The 21,939-nt window shown below is 51.0% G+C and overlaps 1 protein-coding gene and 1 long non-coding RNA gene across 10 annotated transcripts in view; one reads left to right on the top strand and one right to left on the bottom strand.

Moving 5' to 3' along the window:
* The window catches only part of BICRA (BRD4 interacting chromatin remodeling complex associated protein), a 79,737-nt gene extending 66,795 nt beyond the window's left edge, over positions 1-12,942 (bottom strand). For 3 of the 9 annotated variants that reach the window (XM_082368564.1, XM_082368565.1, XM_082368573.1), the window contains exon 1: positions 8,939-9,161. The gene's annotated coding sequence lies outside the window, so the exon portion shown is untranslated. Of the gene's footprint in view, positions 1-8,938; positions 9,163-9,809; positions 11,244-11,676; positions 11,733-12,829 lie in introns of those variants that run through there. The other 6 variants (XM_082368568.1, XM_082368570.1, XM_082368574.1 and 3 more) reach the window with 6 other exon arrangements.
* LOC309617073 lies at positions 9,366-19,650 on the top strand. The gene is made up of 2 exons (XR_014237744.1): positions 9,366-9,659; positions 12,404-19,650. It is a non-coding gene; the product is annotated as an uncharacterized lncRNA (long non-coding RNA).
* Positions 19,651-21,939: the final 2,289 nt, after the last annotated feature.

The raw sequence follows: 21,939 nt of genomic DNA, 5'->3' as shown, positions 1-21,939 counted from the left end.
CAGCACGTGTGGCTTCCGGTCGTGGCTGAACTGAGGAGGGCAGCACCTGAGCGCCCCGCCCCCCCCCCCCCCCCCCCCCCCCCGGCAAGCCTCAGTCTCCCTGCTGGGCAGCGGGCAGGCCCCAGTCCTGACCTGCCCCGTGGGCCCTGATTCACTCCCTCTCTGAAGACACTTAGGGAGCGAGTACTGGGCAGTGGGGAGGTGGCTAGGGCAGGATAGGCAATGTCCATGCACCAAGTGTCAAGTGCAGTTGGGAGACCCATGGCTGCCTGTCCTGGGTGAGGGGCCTGCTGGTGGAGCTTTGCTGCTGCAGGCAGAGCCCTGCAGCTTTGAGGGCTGGGCTTCCTGAGCCAAGGAACCACTCAGGGGTCGGGCTTGATAAAAGTGGTGGGGGGGGCAATGAAGGCAGCTGAGGCTGGCTGGGGGCCTCTCGGGCCCCACCCACCAGGACTCCCAGGAGATGCGTGGCACCCCGAGATTGGCATTTTTAGTGCTTTGGAAGCAGGTGGGTCACACTTTTTAAGAAACAGAAGAGCGACTCCAAGCACAGGCTCTCTGCTCCCTTTCTCCATGCCTGTGACACGTCCATCCTTCAGTCAGTCAGTGAGTCAGTCAACAAACATCTACAGGATTCCTACTGCACACCAGGAGCTGAGAACACGGGGCACATCATTTCCCTCCTTCTGTAGTTTATAGAATCTAGTGAGAAAGCCAGGCCTGAAGAAAAGCTCACGGGATACCTACATCCCAATGGGGCTACGAGGGGTGGAGCAGTGAAGTGGGAGAGCATCCCTAGGCCAGAGGCCGAGGCTGGGAAGAGCACCCAGGGGAGGGGCGAATGGGACGATGAGACTTCAAGAGGGGACGGGGTAGGGGGGCAGATTTCTCTCTCCCGAGAGAAAGGAGGTGAAGCCTTCCCAAGGACTCCTGCTCCGTGATAAAAAGGCTAAATCTCCAAACAGTGATGTTGAGCTGAGGTGCTCAACCCAAAGGACCACACAAGTCCGCGAGATTCAAGAAGAGGCAAGGCAGGTCCACAACAGGATAAATGAGCAGCGGGCCAGTGACCCGCTGCTCTGGGAGGGGGTGTTGACTGTAAAGGGGCACAAAGGAACTTTTTGGCTGCGATGTGAACGCTCTGGATCTCGATGGAGTGTGGATTGCACAGGCTGCTACGGTTTGGCAAGACTCATGGAGAAGCACCCTTAATCTCTGTGTATTTCACTGTATGCCAATTACACTCAGTGAGAGGATGGGGGAGAAATACATACATACATACACACACACACACACACACACACACACACACACACACACACACACACACACACACAAAACTTTCTGTGAAAGGGGATACACGTCCACAAAAGCGGGAGGGCACGGGGCATGTTCTGGGGAGAGAAGTGAGGCCACCGTGGCCAGAGCCTGCTAGGCCGAGGGGAGCCTGGCCTGAGAGGGTAAAAAGCTGAGAGCTCTTCCGGGGGCCCCCGTCATCTAACCTGGAGGGCTTGGTGTTCGAGGATGGGTGAGGTGCCTTGAAGGTCAGGAGGGAGGTTACAGTCTAGCCAACTGTCACAAGCACCCCGTGAGCATCTGTGAGCATCGGCCTGCCCAGTACCACATAGTGGACGAGAGGCCGGGCGGCATCCATCCTCTGGAAAGGGGGCTCCAGGGACCTTTGATCTGGAGGTGTCCTGGCGGAATGGACCGCCCTTCACCTCCAAGCTGCGGAGGCCACCGGGGCTCCCTCCAGGGCCCCAGGGGTCATTAACGAGGGTCCCACAGCCATAGAGATGTTCCTCCCTCACTCCGCACCCAAGGCTGCCAGGATGGGACACAGGGGGACACAGGAGACTGGGGGGGGGAGTTACCTAGAAGTCAACAGCCCCCTCCAGCCCCTCGAAGGACAAGAAACACTTTGAAGGAGAATTACAGAGGATGGAGTGAGCAAAAGGAGGAGATTAAGGCAGCCAGGCCTGGTCAGGGGCTCCAGGGATATAACCCTTCCTCTGACCTTCCTACCCCTGGAAGGAGCGTTTGGTTACAGCCTCCACGGAAGTGATAACTAACTACAGTGACAATGGTGACTGCTACCTTCTGCAGAGCGCTTACTCTGAGCCAGGCACTTGCAAAACACTTTTCCACTCAGGACCTGATTTAACTGATGCAAAAGCTCTTGAAAGAAGCATCGATTTATGATTCCTGTACTTCTGATTCTCTAATCTGGAATTAGAGAAAGGAAGTAACTTGCCCCCAAGTCACAAGGTTAGAAGGGGCAGAAAGAGTACTCGAACCCGGGAGGCTGACCCAGTAACCCCTCACTGCCGGGGTCATCTGTCCATCCCCCTGCCACTGGCCCACCTTCTCTGACTGTGATTTCTGCACAGAATATCAGAACCCACATCCAGGCATAAATCCCCAAGCCCGTGTGATCAGAAACAGCCACCCACCAAGGTGCAAAGCCTGGGGTGGCCAAGACACGATGGCAACACAGATCAAGGACAACCTGACCAAAGTTTACTGCCTGCAGCCTCGATTTCCCCAATCTATGAAATGGGCCTAATGTCTCTTCCATCACAGAACAGGATAGACCCTGGAGGTGATGAAACAGATTCTGGATACCAAAAATAATAACACCATTAGTAACGAGAATGATACAGTTTAACTGACATGATATCTGGAATTTGCTTAAACGTACTCCAGCAGAAAAGGGAAAAGAAAGTGCAGGGTGGCGCAGGGGATTGGGGGGGGGGGGGGCGGGAGGAGGGATCAGCGGAAAATTGGCGAAGCTGGCGATGGGTACACAGGGGTTGATTATTTTATTCTCTCAACTCTTGGTGGGTACTTCAAAATTTCCATGATAAAAAGTTAAAATAATAACAAGCAAAGTGAATTTTCACCGCACTCCTGCAAGCCAGGGCCTGTCTTAAAAGCTTTCTACATCTTCACTCATTTAAGCTTCACAAAGACCCCATGAGTTCTGTTACAGATGAGGAAACTGAGGCCCAAAGGGTATCTGATTGCCTTGGAACCTTCCCTCTGATTAAAATGCCAACATTGACTGCCCGGGGTTTTAGGGGAAGGAGGCAAGGACGCGGGTATCTAATTCCACGGGAGATTTCTCTCCATCATCACCATCATCATCATCACCATCATCACCACCACCACCACCATCACAGCCACTGACATTTTCTGAGCACTTGTGGTATATCAGGCACTGTGTTAAGCACTGAACATCCGTGAGCACACAGGTAGGTCTCCCATCACAGCCGTTCTTCCAGATGAGGAAAGCGAGACCCAGAGCAGGACAGCCCTGTCTGTCCCCAGGGCCATGCCGCCGCAGCAGCCTGCCCTGTGCCCTCCGCTGCTGTGCGGTTTAGAATGCCAACAATGTTCCCTATGTGCCTTTCAGGAAGACAATGGAGAGCTTTCAGAGTGGCGAAGTCAGCGTGGGGCCCATAGGAGAACAGTAATCATAGTGAAAATAACAGCAACATCAGATGCCGCTTCCTGAACGGCTACTGCACGCCCGGCCGGGGAGGGCAGTGCCTCCTTCGGCCCTCACAGCCCACCTGCCAGGGAGCCATCGTGGGCCCATTTTACAGACAAGGAAATCGAGACCCAGAAAAAGATTGCTTGCCCAAGGTCACGCTGCAGGTAAGTGGAAAAGCCAGCATTCCCTCCCCTGCCTGCCAGTAAGGGGGCTCACAGCCCAGAATTAAGGGGTTCCTGACCCCAGGAGACAGAACTGCCATAGAATGACAGATGACACCTCCACTGAATGACTCAGCTAGGCTACCCATGCACCTTGATGGGTATTATTTAATCCTCACAACAGCCTTTCCAGAAGTAGGTACTGAGGTGAACCCATTTAACAGAGGGGGCAACTGAGGCCCAGAGCCAGCAAGCCCCCTGCCTGCATCCATTCAGCCAGCAAGCGGCAGAGACGGGATTCGAATCAACGGCGCCCACACCCTTGACCTCCACACCAAGTGGCAAGCACATGGTGCAGGCCACGGGCAGGAAGGAAGGGGCAAGGAGGTCACAAGAGGCAAAGACAATGGATGGATGGGTGGGATGACTTGAACAGGAGGGGAAACGATTTCCTTCAAGATACAGCTCCACAGGTGCCTCCTAAGAGTGACCGAATGACAAATCGCAGGCTCTTGACCCAGCAATCCCGCCTCCAGGAGTTTATCCCGCTGGCATACCCACTTCCCAGTAAGACAGATGGATGCATGCCCCCTGGCTCTGCACGCTGAAACTTTAGGAAACACCTCCATATCCGTGTTGAGTCAAGGAGGATTTGCCCACACTGAGGAATACAACGCAGCTGAGAAAAAGCCAAAGAAACCTCTCCATGTACTGTGCACATCTCCCAGGGAGATGAAGTGAAAAAAGCAACGTGCAGAACGATGGGAAGAGGGTGCTACCATCTGTGCAAAATACATATTTTTTAAGACATACACATGTATATAAATGTGTGCGCACAGAACATCAGGATTGAGGCGGTGCTCTGGGGAGGCGAGTTGGGGGACCAGGGATGCCCCGGAGGGTAAAGGGGGAGACTTACTATGTTTGGGGTTTTGAATTTGTCCCATGTGGATGTATCACTTAGAACAAAAGAGAAAGAGAGAAAGAAGTTGCTTCCCCCTTGGAGCCTTTGCAAACCACCCAGACAGAAGGCATCAAAGTCCCCCAGCAGCCTTGAAGACAACACTTCTCTCTAGCCTCCTCCCGGATTGGGTCCCAATATCATAACTGGGCCCCAGGGCCGTGGCACACAGTAGGCCCTCAGGAAGTTTAATCGGGAACAATTAAAGACAGACAGGCCCTCTCTCCAGCTTCTCCTGCCAACAGATCCCCCGCCACCATGAATACCTGCAAACTCAGGACACAAAACTAATTGTCGCCAAACTAGAAATGTCTTAGAAAACCTTCTCTTTTCCCGTTGGGGGATCTTGCATGCCACTGAGACACAAAGGCTTCAGTCAATGGGGATAAAACTCTAATGGTGGTACCCCAGGCAGCGGAGAAGTCTAGGGAAGGAAGGAGGAGGGAATCCTTGGGGACCAGTCAACCAAACATTTCCCATGTGTCTCTAGTGTGACACATCCTACGCTGGGGAGCCAACTAAGACAGGCCCTCCGCCCTCAGAGAGCGGGGACAAACTTGGATATGACCCGGTGAAAAAGGGGGGCAAGTCATTCTGATTGGGGGGAGAGCGTTTCACATCATGGATGTAAAACAGGCAACTTGCTGTTTCCACTAAGAGTCAGGGAGCCTGGTGGGGGAAAGACCCCGGAGAGACAGAGGCAAGAGAACCATGCCCCCCACCCTTCTCCCCTGCAGGGCGGGAAAGGGAGAAAGGCAGCCCCTCACTGCTTTCCAGGCCCAGGCCGGCTAGAAAGGAATGCCATGTTTTCCTGTTTCCAATTAACTTCCCCCCACCAGCAGCCCTCTGCATTCTTGAGACCAGGAGTCAAGACAGCCACGGGGGAGAGCTGGGAGGGCGGGCGGGAACTCTGATGGTGGCTGGGCCTGGGGCTCAAAGGTGACCCCCCCAGGACCCCGGGGTACCCACACATCCCCCAGGACCCTCCTGCCAGGCCCCCTGGGCTTGGCGCTGACCCCTGGACCCTTTCACAACCTCTCAGAGGGGAGAGGGGGAAGACCCCACATCCCCAGGGAAGGTTGGGGAAGGCCCCTGAGGCCTCTGGGAAGGAAGCAGGCAAAAAAGGGGGGCAGGGCATAGGCCTGTCACTCTTGGGCCTCACGCTTCCCCCCTTTTCCACCCCCACCCTGCCCCCCAAAAATCAGTTCCAACTTTCAGGAAGCACTCACCCTAGAGAGACCTACAGCCCCTCCCCTCCTGCCCCCGCCCCACAGGAATTATGATTACCTATGATGCCTGTCACCTCAGGAAGGTATTTGTAGGGTGTCCTTCCAAGTGTTAGCCCCTCTCCAATCACACCCCACCCCCTCCCTGAAGTCTGGGCTGGAGTCCCCTCTCAGCCATAGAACAGGTATCCGCTGGACTCAGTTTCCTCATCTGTAAAATGGCAAGATCGCCCGTATTGCCCCCCTCACTGGGGAAGCTGGGCCCTCCCCAGCCCTTCCCCCTCATCTCCCCCCCCCCCCACTGGCCAAATGTGTATTCGAAACCGGCAAGTGCTGAAGGGGTGGGGTCCCAGAGAGCTGGAGGCGGAGTGTCACCAAAGTGGAACTCCTTACAGTGGGCCCTCATCCACCACCACAGGGAATTCCTCCAGGGTAGATGCCTTTTGCCATTCACCCTAAAATACCCAGCACCCAACTTTCCTCCCCACCCCTGCAGGCCTGCCATATCCCCGTATGCTGAAGGAGAAATAAAAATAACACGTTTGGATAAAACTTTCAGTCACCGCAAGGTCAGTTAAGGAAGCTCTACTGATCCCCACCCGCAGATGAGGAAACTGAGGACTAGTGAGTTGAATCTAGCGCCTGAGGTTACAGGGTGGGGCAGGGAGTCTGCTGCCCAGGCCGAGGGGAGAGCAGGCAGGGGAGTTCTCTGCCAGCTACATCACGGCGCCATGGAGGGTCACGGGGCAGAGCGACGACGAAGGTCCCCGGCAGCTCAGATTCCCTCCCAGCGGGGCCGAGTCCCAGGTCAGGTGGAGCAGGAAGAGGATGACAGAGGGGCCACCGACCAAGTGCCCCCCAAACCCCAGCCAGCGAGGCCTGGGGCCCCCCCTTCTCCTGACTCCACACCTCCAATCCTCAGCTCCTGCAGGCAAACGCTCTGCTCCAGCCACAGGTGAAAGCATCCTGCCCTCAGCCCAGTTTCCAGATGCTCCTTACCCCTTCCCCAAACGAGCACTGGGGGGGGGGGGGGGGGGGGAATTCAGCCGCTCCTTCCTGGTATTATCTACATTTGAGACTCAACTGAAGTCAAATGGACAAATTGCCAAAGAGGGGTACAGGAGAACCTAAGAGTTTTGAGCTGAGTTGGAAAAACTTGAGACGGTTACAGACTGGGGCTGTGTGACCCCGGGCAAATCACTTAGCTTCTCTGAGCCTCCATTAGCCTGTCTGCAAAATGGGAATCACATAACTGACCCAACTTCCTCCTCGGGTGGTGGCCGGTGGGTAGTGCACCTAACAGTAGCCAATCCCTAATGCTCTCTGGGTAGGAGATGTTATTTCCGCCTTCCAGGAGTGGGGGAGCTCTGGGGAAGGGGGGTGTAGCTAAGCACACCCCTTAAGTCTCACTGGACGCTGGCACATGGGAAGGGGGTGGTTCCTGAGCTCCCCTGTTCTCCCACCACCCTAGCAGGTCGGCGTTGACTGAGGCCCCCATCCCCACCCCAAGTGAGAGGAGAGGTTGAAAGCACAGAGCACTTCTCAGAAATCTCAGGCCTTGAAGTCTGGGGGTGTTTCTAAAAACTGTTTCCCTGACAAGAGCCCTGGGAAAGGAGGTGTGAGGGAAAAGCAAACCCTCAATACATCCCCAGATCTATACTATCGGAGGACTATGTAACAAAAGGGGCTGCCTGTCCGGACAGAAGGCCGAGCACGGGCAGGAGCCCCCGGTCCGGGTACACCAGACGGCTGGGACCTGTCACCCCGGCCTCCGGGGAGAGCTGACACAGCGGCCTCTGACCCCACCTCCCGGGAAGTTCAGCTGCTCAGAACCACAAAGCAAAACAAAGGGGTGCGGAGAGGAAGGAGCCGCCGTGCCTTCCAATCACCGCTGCCTCCCGAGCCCGCCCGCGGCTGCTCGCCCCGCTCGCCGCTGGCCGCGGACCAAGGCCTGGGCAGCCCGCGGTCCCTGGTCTCCCCGCGGCCGCCCGTGACAGGAGCCGGAGAAGCAGCCGAGGGGCAGCGAGGGATGGGAAAACCAGATGGCTCCATCCCTCCTCCCTCCTCCTCCATCCCTCCCTCCGGGTGCCCGCGGCCCGGCCGCCCTCCGCAGGGGCCCGGGGAGGCCTCGGGCCCGGCTCGTCCGGGCTCACCACAGGGAAAGGGCTGCCTTTGTCTAAAGGTCACCACCCGAGCGCGGTGCCCGGGCTGGGCCTGGTGCCTCCCATTGCTAGGCCGAGGGGGTGGAGATGGGGGGCCGCCCCAAATCTCGGAGGTGACAGGGGTAAGGCTCACCTCCCTCCTCCCCACCCCCCGTAACGGCCCCCTCCGGGAACAACCAGCTAGCGGGGGCGGGGGTCAACTCCTTTCGTTGCTGGGGGGTGGGGGACCAAGTCAACTCCTTTCATTGTTTCGGGGCGGTGGGGAGGAGGAGACCCAGTGGCTTCCTTCCGCATCCATCCCTCCCCAGCATGCCGGAGGCCCCGTTTCTCCCCGGCACCTCCGGAGGGATCTGAGGAGGGAGCGCAGGGGACGGGCGAGAGGGGGAGATGAAGGCTCGCCAGCTCCGGCCGGGAAACCACCATCCGCTGCCCCACTGCCCTCTTCTTCCCCAAAAGGCAGGGAGCAGGGCGAGGGGAGGGGGGCCCCCCCCGGCCCGGGGGAGGGGGTCTCCCCACCCCTCCCCCCGTGGAACGTTAGGTCTCGTTTTTCCGCCGCTCCATTGTATCCCCGGCAGCCGGCGGGAGGGCCGGGGAGGCACCGGGCGCCGGGTTTGGGCAGGGGAGCCCGGGGTGGGTGGGGGGGTCCCCGCAGGATCGGGGCGGCGGTGATGGAGACACGCGGGGGGTGAGGGGGGGCTGCCGGGGGTGGTGGGCGCCGAACAGAAAAAGAGGCAGCGGGCGATGCGCCCCGGTTGGGGGGCTAAGTGTGTGAGTGTCGGGGGGGTGGGTTCGGCCCCGGCTCCGGCTCCCCCCACACACACCCTCGCCGCCAACCCCCACTCCCCCCTCGCTTTTGCGCCCTGTCACAGCCCCGACTCGCAGGTAGAGAGAGTTAAGAGATTTAAAGAGAAATTGCTACATTGTGAGAAACTCACCCTGATGTTTGAGCAGCCGTCGGCGCGGGGTCTCCGAGACGGCCCCGCACGGGCTGCAAAGGGAGGACCCAGAAGGGGCCGACCGGCCGGGCCGGTCAGCGCACTGCCTGATCGCATGGCGGCCGCCCGGCAGCCTCCGCCAGGCCCCTGCCGCCGCCCCGCGCCGCGGCCCGGGCGCCCCGGACCCGCGCCCGCTCCGGGCGGGACCCCTCGGGTTTGCAAAAAAAAAAAAAAAAAAAAAATTTATTTTTTAATTACATGCAAAAGAAAAAAAAAACCTTGCAGGTTTTGTGTTCCACCCCCCCTTTCCTCCTCCTCCTCCTCCTCCTCCCTCCGCCCTCGCTGAGGGACGGGCTTGGAGGAGGCCCCGCCCCGCGACTCCGCAAACCAGCTTCGGCTCTGGGCGCCGAGCTGCGGGCCCGCGAACGAATGGGAGGCTGCGAACGCCCCGGGAGGGTGACCTCCGCACCGGCGCCGCCCCCTCCCCAGCCCTAGTCCCGGGGGTTCAGGGGCGCGCCTTCCCAGGCTACGGTGGAGTCTGCCGACTGCATCGAGCGATGCTCCGGATTAGGGGGAAAGGCTAAAGGGATTCGCCCTCCCGTATCCCGGGCGCCCAGCCCGGCTGGGGAGCGGGCGCGGTGCGCCCTGGGCGCGCCCCGACGCGGGGGATGGTCGCCGGGCGGGAGGACGCGACCAGGGGGAGCGCCGAAGGTTCGAAAAGGTAGCGGGAGTCGCGGCTGGAGGAGAGGGGAGGCCCCGCAGGTGGAATCGCGAAGGAGCCGGGAGTCGGAGCCAAAAGGGTGGAAGGCGCGGGGGCGGGCGGTGCTTTGGGGCTACTGGCCGGGACCCCGAACGCGGCTCGCTCACTCACCTCAATCGGTCTCTTAAGCTGCTACGCCCCGGGGAGGGCGCCGGGGACGTGGGTCCGACCTGTCTTAGAGCCTCCTCGAGGCCTCTCGGGCCGCGCAGATGGGACTCCCAGAAGCCCCGGGACGCCTCGGTGGTGTTGGGTCTGTTTCCGCCCCGCGGGGCCGTGTACGCCTTGCGGGCGTGACACTTCGATTCGCGCGTTCGTTCAGGGAACGCTTGCTGAGCGCCTGCTGTGTGCCCTGCGCCTTGCTCGGGGCCCATCGAGCACCTAGACAGCTCGGAGCTACCCTGCCGGGGCGCACAAGCCAAGGGAACTTATATTCTGGTTCCTTCTTACCTTCTATTTCCCCGGTGTCCTGGAAAAGCCATGTGTATACCGAAGCAGCTCAATAAATGCGTGTTGAATAAATGAGTGATTGAGACCTATGTGTTTTAAGCTTTAGAACTGATCCTGGCATCTTGGTGGCACTACGCATATTATTTAAGAGACCACGGAGGTTAAGCGCCCTGACTCAAACCAGTGAGCCCGTGCTTCACATCCTGCCACTTCCTTTGCTGTGTGACCTTGGACAAATTACTTCACCTCTCCGTCCATTTCCAAGAGGAAATAATTAATAGGCCTCATTTCATAAGGTCATTAGGAGAAAATGTTCTCATGGAGAGCAGCATCTGACAGGAAGTGCCAGATAAGTGCTGTTATTATTGACTATTATAGAAAAAGGAAACCTTATTAATTCCAGAAGTGAACACGTGTTGCCCCAAACATAAGACAGTGGTCAATCTATAACTCATATAGTAGTCATCCATGGCCCACTGAGGTATGTGATCCTTCCAGGAACAGCAACATACAAGGACATTATTTTTGTGCAGCTTGCCCTTCTATTTGCTAAGATTGAGCCACTGGGCTACACCTTGGGTATTCATTTATCTGGGCGCCATTTTTCCAGTCTTCACCAAGAAGAGACCTCCAGGAACTCCCCCCTAGAGACCTTTAGTTATTCCCACCTTGAAGTGTAGAAAACTAAATTGGCTCAGAGAGGGGAAGCGTTTTGCCCAAGGTCACACAACCGGGTAGTGGGACCTGATCTGAGCTGGGTGGCACTGGTGTCTCTTGTCATAGCTGCCAACACTGGGGGACTCGGAACTAGGGAACTGACTGGGGTTCAAAGGTAGCAGACCTGAGGCATTGCAAGGGGTGACTGTCCAAGTTTATTCATTCATACAGGAAGTATTGTTTATGGGTATCTAGTGTGTGCCAGGAATATAGCAGTGACCAAGAACACCCTGGTTCCTGCCCCATCGCTACCTCCCACCCCCATTCCGCAGCTCACAGTCTATTAGGGACCACAGACAATGAGCAAGTAAGCAAATAAGTCACTTAGCCTCAGTTTCCCCTGCCCTCTGTAGCAGGTTCCAGGCTTCTTAGGTGCATTATGGTATCTACCCCCCCACCCCCCCAACACACACCCCAGAACAGTGCCTGGCACTTAATAAGTGCTCAAGAAAGATCTGCTGAACAATGAGATAATACCCACCCTTCCACAGGCATACCTGACCTCTTAGGAAGATGGTCTTGAGGCCAGGCGGGCTGGAATGGGCATGGGTGTGAAAGAAGCCCCCAATCTAGCCATGGCTGGCAAAGCCCTGGGAGGTCAAATGTCCAAGGCCAGAGGAGGGGTCTATATGGGCCCAAATAGGAAGAGACCTGCTATTCTTTAGGGGGCGACACACCCCTTCCCTTTGAAAATCAGATGCAAGTTGTAAGTTCCAGGTTCAGAATCGGGTTGGCAGTGAGACCCAGATAGGTTCAGCAACTTGCCCCAGGGATACCCAGCCAGGGGAGGAACTAATCCCAGATGTTCTGTTACCGAGTCACCTGATGAACCTGGGGCAAGTCATTTCTCCAGCTCCTCCGTTTTCTCATCTGTAAAATGGGACCGTATAGTCAGACACCAAAATCCATCGCCCCCCCCCCCAACATTTTATTCTGAACATTTTCAAATATGGAAAGGTGGAAGAAATAGGATAAATACCCACCACCTAGATTCAACCATCAGCATCCTACTCTACTAGCTTAATCACACATCTGTGCATCTATCCATCCATCATATCCATCTCAGTTTTTGATGCATTGCAGACATCTGTTTATCTCCCCTGAACACATCATTAAGCTGGTAATCCTAACTCCTCGCTTTGATAAACACTCTGACAACTGTTAATACCAACCCCCTGGGCCAGGCGCTGACTCTCATTTAAACCTCAATTCTAACATTTTTGTGTGGAGAGGGTAAGAAACCGGATCAATCTCACACAGCCGGGGAGTCAAACCCAGCTCTGTTTGTCCCCAGAGTCCAGACGTTTTGAAGGCTATGGAAAGGATGAAATGGGACGAGGCACATAGAAGCTCTTATGGGACAGGGACAGAGCAGCATCCAGATGTGAGAAATTAGGACGGGAGAAGATGCACCCACCTTTTCTCATCTACCAAATACGCTACACCCCTGTGCTCAGCTGGGCTCTGGACACAGGGTACTTGCCTGCCAATATGGAACTTAATCCCATATAGGTCACGATATTTCCTCTCTCCTAACATAGGTCTGGGCAGAAGACAGACACCTCACAAATATTTGCTGAATGAGCTTGGATTTCTGGGCCCCTCATCTCAACGTTTAATGGACTGTTTTAATTATAACCGTGCAGCTGAAAAGGAACAGCAGGAAACCCATTTGCTGTGGAAAGTCCAGGACACTGGAGAATTAACCTGCCCTCTCCCAGGGGCTGTGATGCCTTGTTCCACTTTTAGCCCACCGGCTCCAAGTCCCCCTGGTCTTCCCAACCCTCCAGCCCAGAAACCTCCCCTCCCCCACCCCCAGTACAAGCGCATTTTCTATCCCCTCAAATTTCTAGTCCCCTCAAATTTCTAGTCCTTCCCCACCCCACCCTCGGCTCTCCCAACCAGATCCTAATACCCTTTATCTCTGAGTCCTACACCTCCTACCCGTCCAACAGCCCAGCTCCTACCCTGAGGGAGCCTGACCAGAGCCTGGCCTGATTCCCGTTTCTGTACAGAGGCGTGGTTTTCCTTTTTCTTTCTTTCTTTCTTTCTTTTTTTTTTTTTTTTAACAAGTTGTTTGTGCCTCTGAAAGTCAAAACAACGGCCATCGCGGCTCCTCCCTCGCACCCGCAACTGCAAAGTCTAAAACTTGGCCAACCCAAGTTCTGTTTCTTGATCTGGCAAGATGTTTCCACGGGTGTTTTTCGTTTTCAGTTGAGCAGCACGCTTAGGATCCGTGCACTTTTCTGGAGGCATGTAACACTTCAATAACAAAAAGGAACAAAGCAAGAAAAAACCTTGCCCAAAACACCCCTGCGGTCCCTCCACTTCTCGTTCAATCCGACATCAGGGGCAAGTTTTCATCAAAGACCTCTCCAGGATCCGAATTCTAGCCGCCAGGAGGGGAAAAATAGGAGGACTAGGAGGGCACTGACTCCGGAGCGACCTGCGCCCTCTGACCGCGCCCTTTAAATATGGCTAGTACAGCGGGACAGTGCTACCCCAGCACGCAGCTACGCTGGCTCGCCTGGAGCGCCAAGACAGCGAGCGGCGGCAAATCAGGCAGCTACAAGCCCACCCCGACCTTGGGTCCTCAGAGCGGCAAGTGCGGGGGGCGGGGTCTAGTCGCCCATTGGCCCATGCTGGGGGCGGGGCCACATCTCCGTCCCGCCCCCATCCCCCGCCTAGTTAAATAGGCTTCGCGCCGGCCCGGAGAATTATTCATCGTGGGGCGGGGCCTGGGTTTGTTTACACGCTGCCATTGGCTGGATTTGAATCGGCCCGACTGCGGGCCGGCCGCGGGGCGGGGCGCCAGAGGGTCCCGGCCTGCGCCTGACAGCTTCAGCCAGGCAACCCACATAAGACGCGCCGCCAAAGCACTGGATCCCTGGAGATGGGGATACTCTAAGTGGAGGCTGGCAGCGGGGGCGGGCAGGTTGAGGCTTCCGCAGGTTTCTTGATAAATGTTAACCAAGGGGGTAGGGAATATTGTTTTTGTTTTCATAAACAGTAGTAAGGATAAACAAACCCGAAAACAACCTAGCTGTCCATGGATAGGGGACTCATTAAATAAGCTGTGGTCCGGCCCACAGGGGGACATGAAATAACCGTAAAATGAGGAAGTAATACATGAACCGACGCGGAATAAGCTATGAATTCAATTAAGGGGAAAAGGCAATGAAGGAGGAAGAGTGTATAATAATTTAAGGGGGAGGTGAGAAAATATAATAAGCTTCTGCTTGTTAAATGCACAGAATATCTTCGAAAGCAGAAACAAACTGGTAACTGCAGAGTCTGTGGGGAGGGAGACCGGGGTGCGTGGAGGGTAGATCTGTTTGGACCTTTGTAAAGTTAGAAACTTGTAAACAAAAATATTAAGTTCTGAGAACTCTCCCTTTTCATCCACGTACCTCGAAGCAACGGCCCCTAGGAAAATTCTTGACTTGGCTATAGAGGCCATGGACCCCCGACCTGCGCCCCCTACAACCCACAATGGTGTTTGGGGAATTGAGCTGCTTCACGTACTCAGGACCAACAGAAATCCAGATTCAATGAAGAGTGGCTTTATTTATTAGTAATCACTGCAGGATTTAACATCCCAACGGAGAGGGAGGGCCCACTTCCTGAGAGATGCTAAGTGGGGGATGAGGAGGAGAAACCAGCCAGGCCCTCTTAGGAGAGAGAAGAGAAAGTCAAAACTAGGAGAGGCCCCTTTAAGAAGGGAAGCCTGCCTCCTCCGGAAAACGACGCTGGCGGAACTGACCTGCAGAAGGGAGAGTTGTCCGGATTTTGACTTTTATTATTACTCTCTGTTCCGGGAGATCTGGAGCAGAGAATGAGAACGACTTCCTGCAGCTGAGTTTTGACCTGTTATGGATCTTGCTTGTCAAGACTTCCTCTGTATAAGTTCGCTACAGGGTTTGTGAAACATTGTTTAGATGGCTGGGAAAGTCACCAAGCCCTGGAGTGAAAACTTGACCGGCTACGAGATGATGTAGTTCTAAGTTAACGCCTACCAGAGCTGGCGCTGCCGGCCCAGGTACATAGATAAACTCGGTGAATGTCCCTAAAGATCCTAGCAGGTTCTAACAGCATCCCGTTTTACGCATGTGGAAACTGAGTCACAGAGAGGTTATAGAATTGCCCACATCAGGCGTCACAGGGATTCGGACCCAGGCAGCCCTTCTCCAAAGTTCATACTTTTAACCACCGTATTACACTTGCCCCTAAAAACTTTTTGTCTTTTGATGCATTGTTTTAAAAGCTGTAAGAAGCTTAATGCAGATTTTTTTTTAATCTTTTAATTTTATTTATTTTTTTATACAGCAGGTTCTTATTAGTTATCTATTTTATACATATTAGTGTATATATGTCAATCCCAATCTCCCAATTCATCACCGCCCCCACCCCGCATCTCTTTCCCCCCTTGGTGTCCATACGTTTGTTCTCTACATCTGTGTCTCTATTTCTTAATGCAGATTCTTAATGAAGGTGAACTATTTTGTATGCTTTCTGTCGTAGAGGAGTTTTGTGGTTTGTTTTTTTTTTACTTTTTTAAATTGAAGTATAGTTGATTTGCAATGTCATGTTAGTTTCAGGTGTACAGCAAAGTGATTCAGTCCATATATATATATAATATATATATATTCTTTTTCAGATTCTTTTCCCTTGTAGGTTATTACAAAATATTGAGTATAGTTCCCTGTGCTATACAGTAGGTCCTTGTTGGTTATCTATTTTATATATAGTAGTGTGTATATGTTAATCCCAGACTCCTAATTTATCCCTACCCCCCTTCCCTTTCCCCTTTGGTAACCATAAGTTTGTTTTCTATGTCCGTGAATCTCTTTCTGTTTTGTGAATAAGTTCATTTGTATTTCTTTTCTTCTTTTTAGATTCCACATATAAGCGATATCATATGATATTTGTCTTTGTCTGACTTACTTCACTTAGTATGATAATCTCCAGGTCCATCCATGTTGCTGCAAATGGCATTATTTCATTCTTTTTTATGGCTGAGTAATATTCTTGTGGGGTTTTTTTTTAATAAAAGAATTTCTGATGGTTTTTCCTAAAATTCTGTATCAGAGCAAGCTTTTAAATTTTATTTTATTTTTTCACCCTCCAGCTTTTTAATTTTTTTAAGTACCTTTCACGAGGAAATGTTCTGCCCTCAGCCCTCCTACTCCTCTCACCATTAAATACTTCCCTGATCATTACTGTGTAATCATCAGGCACACTTCTAAGCTCATTGAATTGTTACAACAACCAAGAAGTCGAAATAGTTAGTGGTCTCATTTCACAGATGAAAAAACCGAGGCACAGAGAAGTTAAATAACTGGCCCAAGGTCCCACATCTCTCTCCAGAAAAAGAAGAGGAAGACCAAGAATGGGTAGGTCATGGTGGGAGAGAGAGGAAGGCATCCAGAGTTGCTGAGAGACAGGAAAAAATGGGAATTAAGATAAGCCAGTGGATAAACAACAAGGTCCTACTGTATAGCCGAAAGAACTATATTCAATAGTCTGTAATAAACCATAATGGAAACAAATATGAAAAAGAGTATATATATATATATATATATATATATATATATATATATATATATATATAACTGAATCACTTTGCTGTAAGCAGAAATTAATACAACATTGTAAATCAACTATTCTTCAATAAAATAAATTTTTTAAAAAAATTTTTAAAAAGGGAAACCAGTGGACTGGGGTGAATATGGGGGAAATGGCTTTAGCAAGGTGGTAGGAGCTGAGGTCAGTTTGCAAAAGGTAGTGAGAAAATGACCAAGAAGCACATAAAAAGATGCTCAAGGTTATTAGTCATTAGGGAAATGCAAGTCAAAACCATGAGAGGCCACTTCGCCCTCACTAGAATGGCCATAATCCAAAAAAGGAACAATATCAAGTGTTAGGAAGGATGTGGGGAAATCAGAATCCTCACACACTGCTGGTGGGTAAAGGGGCCACCAATATGGACAACAGTTTGCTGTTTCCTCCATAAGTTGCACCTGGAATTACTACATGGCCACACCCTGTGTATACCCAGAATAGTTGAAAACAGGTGTTCAAACAATAACTTGTACATGAATGTTCCCAGCAGCATTATTCACAATAGCCAGAAGGTGGAAACAACCCAAATGTCCACCAGCAGATGAATGAATCAACAAAATGTGGTCTATCCACACAATGGAATATTATTCAGCCACAAAAAGAACGGATCCATGCTACGACATGGAACCTTGAAAACAGGATGCTAAGTGTAAGAAGCTAGATCCAAAAGGCCACATATTGGGTGAGTCCATTATATGAACCGTCCAGAAGAGGCAAATCCATAGAGACAGAAAGCAGAGGTGGCCAGGGCCTGGGGGGAGGGGGGAGTGGCGAGCGACTGCTACATGGGCACAGGGTTTCTTTTTGGGGTGATGGGAAATTTCGAGAATTAGATAGTGGTGATGGTGGTACAACACTGTGAATGTGCTTAATGCCACTGAATTGTACATTTTAAATGGTGACAAGAGTCAATTTCATGATACAAAAATTTTTTTAAAATTTTAAATGGTGAGAAAGCAGTGGTGTTAAGCACACGATTTAAAAAATAATACACATGGCAGTGTATACGAGGAGAGGATCCAAAAACAGCTAGGGAGGGGCTGGTGGAGGGAAAGAATGGAGGGAGATCTGGGGAAATGGCAGTGGAGAGAGGTCCAGTCAACGCACCTGCCCTGGAGTGGTTCCTGAGAGCCTAGGGCAGAACTTGTGGAGATCTCACAAGTCTCTGGAGGATACAGACCCACCCCCAAGGTAGACAGGGCTGGGATGGGGGAAGGTGGTGGGTTGTGGAAGCCCAGAGCAGGCACCTGACCCAGCCTGCAGTTCAGGAAGGCTTCCTGGAGGAGGAGAAGGATAAAGAGGAGTCTGATAGGAAAGGTCAGATGGGGAGGAATGTGGATTTTCCGGGTCCAAAGTAGAAAGGGAGCCTGGAATTTCTAAAGCACTGATCAACCTTGACACTCCCCTGATTGAAACCCTCCTAAGGCTCCCTAGTGCCCTTGGGGGTAGTCCACACTCCGGAACAGCTTGGCCTCAGTTTATTCAGCACACCGTCTCTGAGCACCTGCTCCGTGTCCCGCCCTGCGCTGGCAGTGCTGGGGACACAGCGGGGAAGAGCCAGGCCCAGCCCTGCCTTCATGGGACTCACACCCCAGTGCGGGAGACAGACATAAAACAAATCATTTCGCAGTGTGACAGATATTAGCCTGACGGCTGCTATGGGAAGGTCACGTGGAGTTAACTCAGCCCCCCGGGGTTTCCCCACTTCTATTATTCCTAAAGGTCTATTTCACAACTTTTGCCGAGTACTGCCTCTATTGTCTGTACCTTAAAAATGTGTTCTCTCATAAACAACAAAGTCCCCCTGTATAGCACTGGGAACTATATTCAGTATCCTGTGATAAACCATAATGGAAAAGAATATGAAAAAATATATATGTATCACCAAATCACTTTGCTGTACAGTAGAAATTAACACAACATTGTAAATCAACTATACTTCAATAAAATAAAATAAAATTTGTTCTTTCAACCAACTTTTTTCTTCCTTTGATGGGTTCCCCTGGGGCTACCTTAGGCTCATCCCAAGGAACAAAAGTCATGAAGTCACAGGTGTGAAGGGCCAGTTCCTTTTTTCCCCAACGTGCTTTAAAATAAATGCATAACAATTAAAATGTCACCTGGAAATCATCCCAAATGCTACTTTGGGAACCCGGTGACTTAGACTCTGGGGATTAAGGGACACCTTCCTGAAGGAAGTCAATTGTAAGATAAGACTTGCAAGATAAATAGAGTTAGTCAGACAAGGGTGGAGGGGAAGGGCAGGTGCAAAGCCCCAGAGGTGGCAGCGGCAGGGAAAGAAGGCAGGTTGGGCTGCTGGAGTCTTGAGAGCTTGGCTGAGAGAGGCTTAGGGACTGAATGACCTTACACCAGGGATTTGGGGTTTGATCCCAAAGGCCATACACCGTCATTGAAGGTTTTCTTGTCACTGTCGTTATTACTTTTAATTGCTATGCAATCTACATACCATAAAACTTATTCATGTATAGTGGACCATTCCATGGTTTATTGTATAGTCACAAGGCTGTGCAACCATCACCACTATCTAGTTCCAGTACATTTTCATCACCCCAACAAGAAACCCTGTACCATTAGCTGTCCTTCCTATTTCCCCCCTACCCACCAACCCTAGGCAACCACGAATCTGCTATCTCTATGGATTTGTCTATTCTGGACGTTTCATATAAATGGAATCCTACAATATATGGCCTCTGTGTCTGGCTTCTTTCACTTAGCATGATGTTTTCTTTTTTTCTTTTTGGCCACCCCTCATGGCTTGTGGGATCTTAGTTCCCCAACCAGGGATTGATCCCAGGCCCTTGGCAGTGAGAGCACAGAGTCCTAACCATTGGACTGCCAGGGAATTCCCAGCATAATGTTTTCAAAGTTCACCCATGCTGTAGCATGAATCAGAACTTCATTCCTTTTTATGGCTGAATAATATTCCACTGTTGGGTCTCCCAAGGCAATAGAAATAAAAACAAAACTAAACAAATGGAACCTAATCAAACTTATGAGCTTTTGCACAGCAAAGGAAACCATAAACAAAACAAAAAGACAACCTATGGATTGGGAGAAAATATTTGTAAATGATGCAACTGACAAGGGCTTAATTTCCAAAATATACAAATAGCTCATACAACTTGATAACAGAAAAAACAAACAACCCAATCAAAAAATGGACAGAAGACCTAAATAGACATTTCTCCAAAGAAGACATAGGACATACATATGGCCAATAGGCACATGAAATAATGCTCAACATTGCTCATTATTAGTGAAATACAAATCAAAACTACAATGAGGTAGGGGACTTTCCTGGCAGTCCAGTGGTTAAGACTCCACACTTCCAATGCAGGGGGCGTAGGTTCGATCCCTGGTTGGGGAACTAAGATCCCACATGCCGCATGGTGCAGCCAAAAAAAAAAAAAAAAAAAAAAACAACTACAATGAGGTATCACTTCACACTGGTCAGAATGGCCGACATTAAAAAGTCTACAAATAATAAATGTTGGAGAGGGTGTGGAGAAAAGGGAATCCTTCTACACTGTTGGTGGAAATGTAAATTGGTACAACCACTATGGAGAACAGTATGGCGGTTCCGTAAAAAACTAAAAATAGAGCTACCATATGATCCAGCAATCCCACTCCTGGGCATATATCCAGAGAAAACTGTAATTCGAAAAGATACATACACCCCAATGTTCATTGCAGCACTGTTTACAATAGCTAGGACATGGAAGCAACCTAAATGTCCATTGACAGAGGAATGAATAAAGAAGATGTGGTACATATATACAATGGAATATTACTCAGCCATAAAAAAGAATGAAATAATGCCATTTGCAGCAACATGGATGGACCTAGAGATTGTCATACTGAGTGAAGTAAGTGAGACAGAGAAGGACAAATATCGTATGATATTGCTTATATGTGGAATCTAAAAAAATGGTACAAATGAACTTATTCACAAAACACAAATAGAGTCGCAGATGTAGAAAACAATCTTATGGTTACCGGGGGGAGGGATAAATCGGGAAATTGGGATTGATATATACACACTACTATATGTAAAATAGATAACTAATAAAGACCTACAGTATAGCACAGGGAACTCTACTCAGTACTCTGTAATGACCTATATGGGAAAAGAATCTTAAAAAGAGTGGATATATGTATATGTATAACTGATTCACTTTGCTGTACAGCAGAAAGTAACATAACATTGTAAATCAACTATACTGCAATAAAAATTTTTAAACATAAAATAGATAAACAACAAGGTCCTACTGTATAGCACAGGGAACGATATTCAATATCTTGTAATAACCTATGATGGAAAAGGACATATATATATATATATATATATGTATAACTGAATCACTTTGCTGTGCACCTGGAACTGACACAACATTGTAAATCAACTATACTTCAATAAAAAAATATTTCTACTGTTGGGATACACCACATTTGGTTTATCCATTCATCAGTTGATAGACATTTGGGTTGTTTCTGCTTTTTGGCTGCTGTGAATAATGCTGCTTTGAACCTTCGCGTACAAGTGTCTGTGTGGACATAGATTTTCCTTTCTCACGGGTACCTACTGAGGAGCAGAATGAAGAGTGTGGTTTTGCTGATTTGTTTTTCACCTGAAATAAGATCAAACTACAGAAAACTCTTTTACAGTTTACTCTTCTCAAACAAGAACAGTAAAAAGAATTCCATTCTCCTAGGTTCATCAGTCAATAATAGTTAACCACATGTGTTTTTTTTTTTTTTAATTAATTTATTTATTTATTTATGGCTGTGTTGGGTCTTCGTTTCTGTGCGAGGGCTTTCTCTAGTTGTGGCAAGCGGGGGCCACTCTTCATCGCGGTGCGTGGGCCTCTCACTATCGTGGCCTCTCTTGTTGCGGAGCACAGGCTCCAGACGCGCAGGCTCAGTAGTTGTGGTTCACGGGCCCAGCTGCTCCGCGGCATGTGGGATCCTCCCAGACCAGGGCTCGAACCCGTGTCCTGTGCACTGGCAGGCAGATTCTCAACCACTGCGCCACCAGGGAAGCCCAGCACATGTGTTTTATCTCACTCTTTTCTGAACATTGGAGAGACAGCGGCAGACATCCTGTCCCTTGATCCCTATAAATACTTCAGCATGGAGCTACAGAACAAAGACATTCTCTTCAAAAACCCCAGGACAGTTATCAAAATCAGGAAATGTAACACTGATACAATAATACTGTCGTTTAATCCACAAATTCAAATCTCTCGCTTCCTTTCAATAATGTCCTTTATAGCCATGTTTTCGCCAGTATAGGATCCAATCTTGGATCATGCATTAGACTGAGTCATGTTGCTGAAAAATCTTAGGAAGGGGGAGACTTGATTAGCTTTACCCCTTCCTTGCCTCCCTTTGGCTGACTGGGGAGCAGAGACTGGGGGGTCAGAGGGGAAGCGGG

The sequence above is a fragment of the Balaenoptera borealis genome, assembly GCF_965194805.1.
Source record: "Balaenoptera borealis genome assembly, chromosome: 19".
In the NCBI taxonomy this organism is placed as follows: Eukaryota; Metazoa; Chordata; class Mammalia; order Artiodactyla; family Balaenopteridae; genus Balaenoptera; species Balaenoptera borealis.
This window is presented reverse-complemented; position numbering and strand designations above follow the sequence as displayed.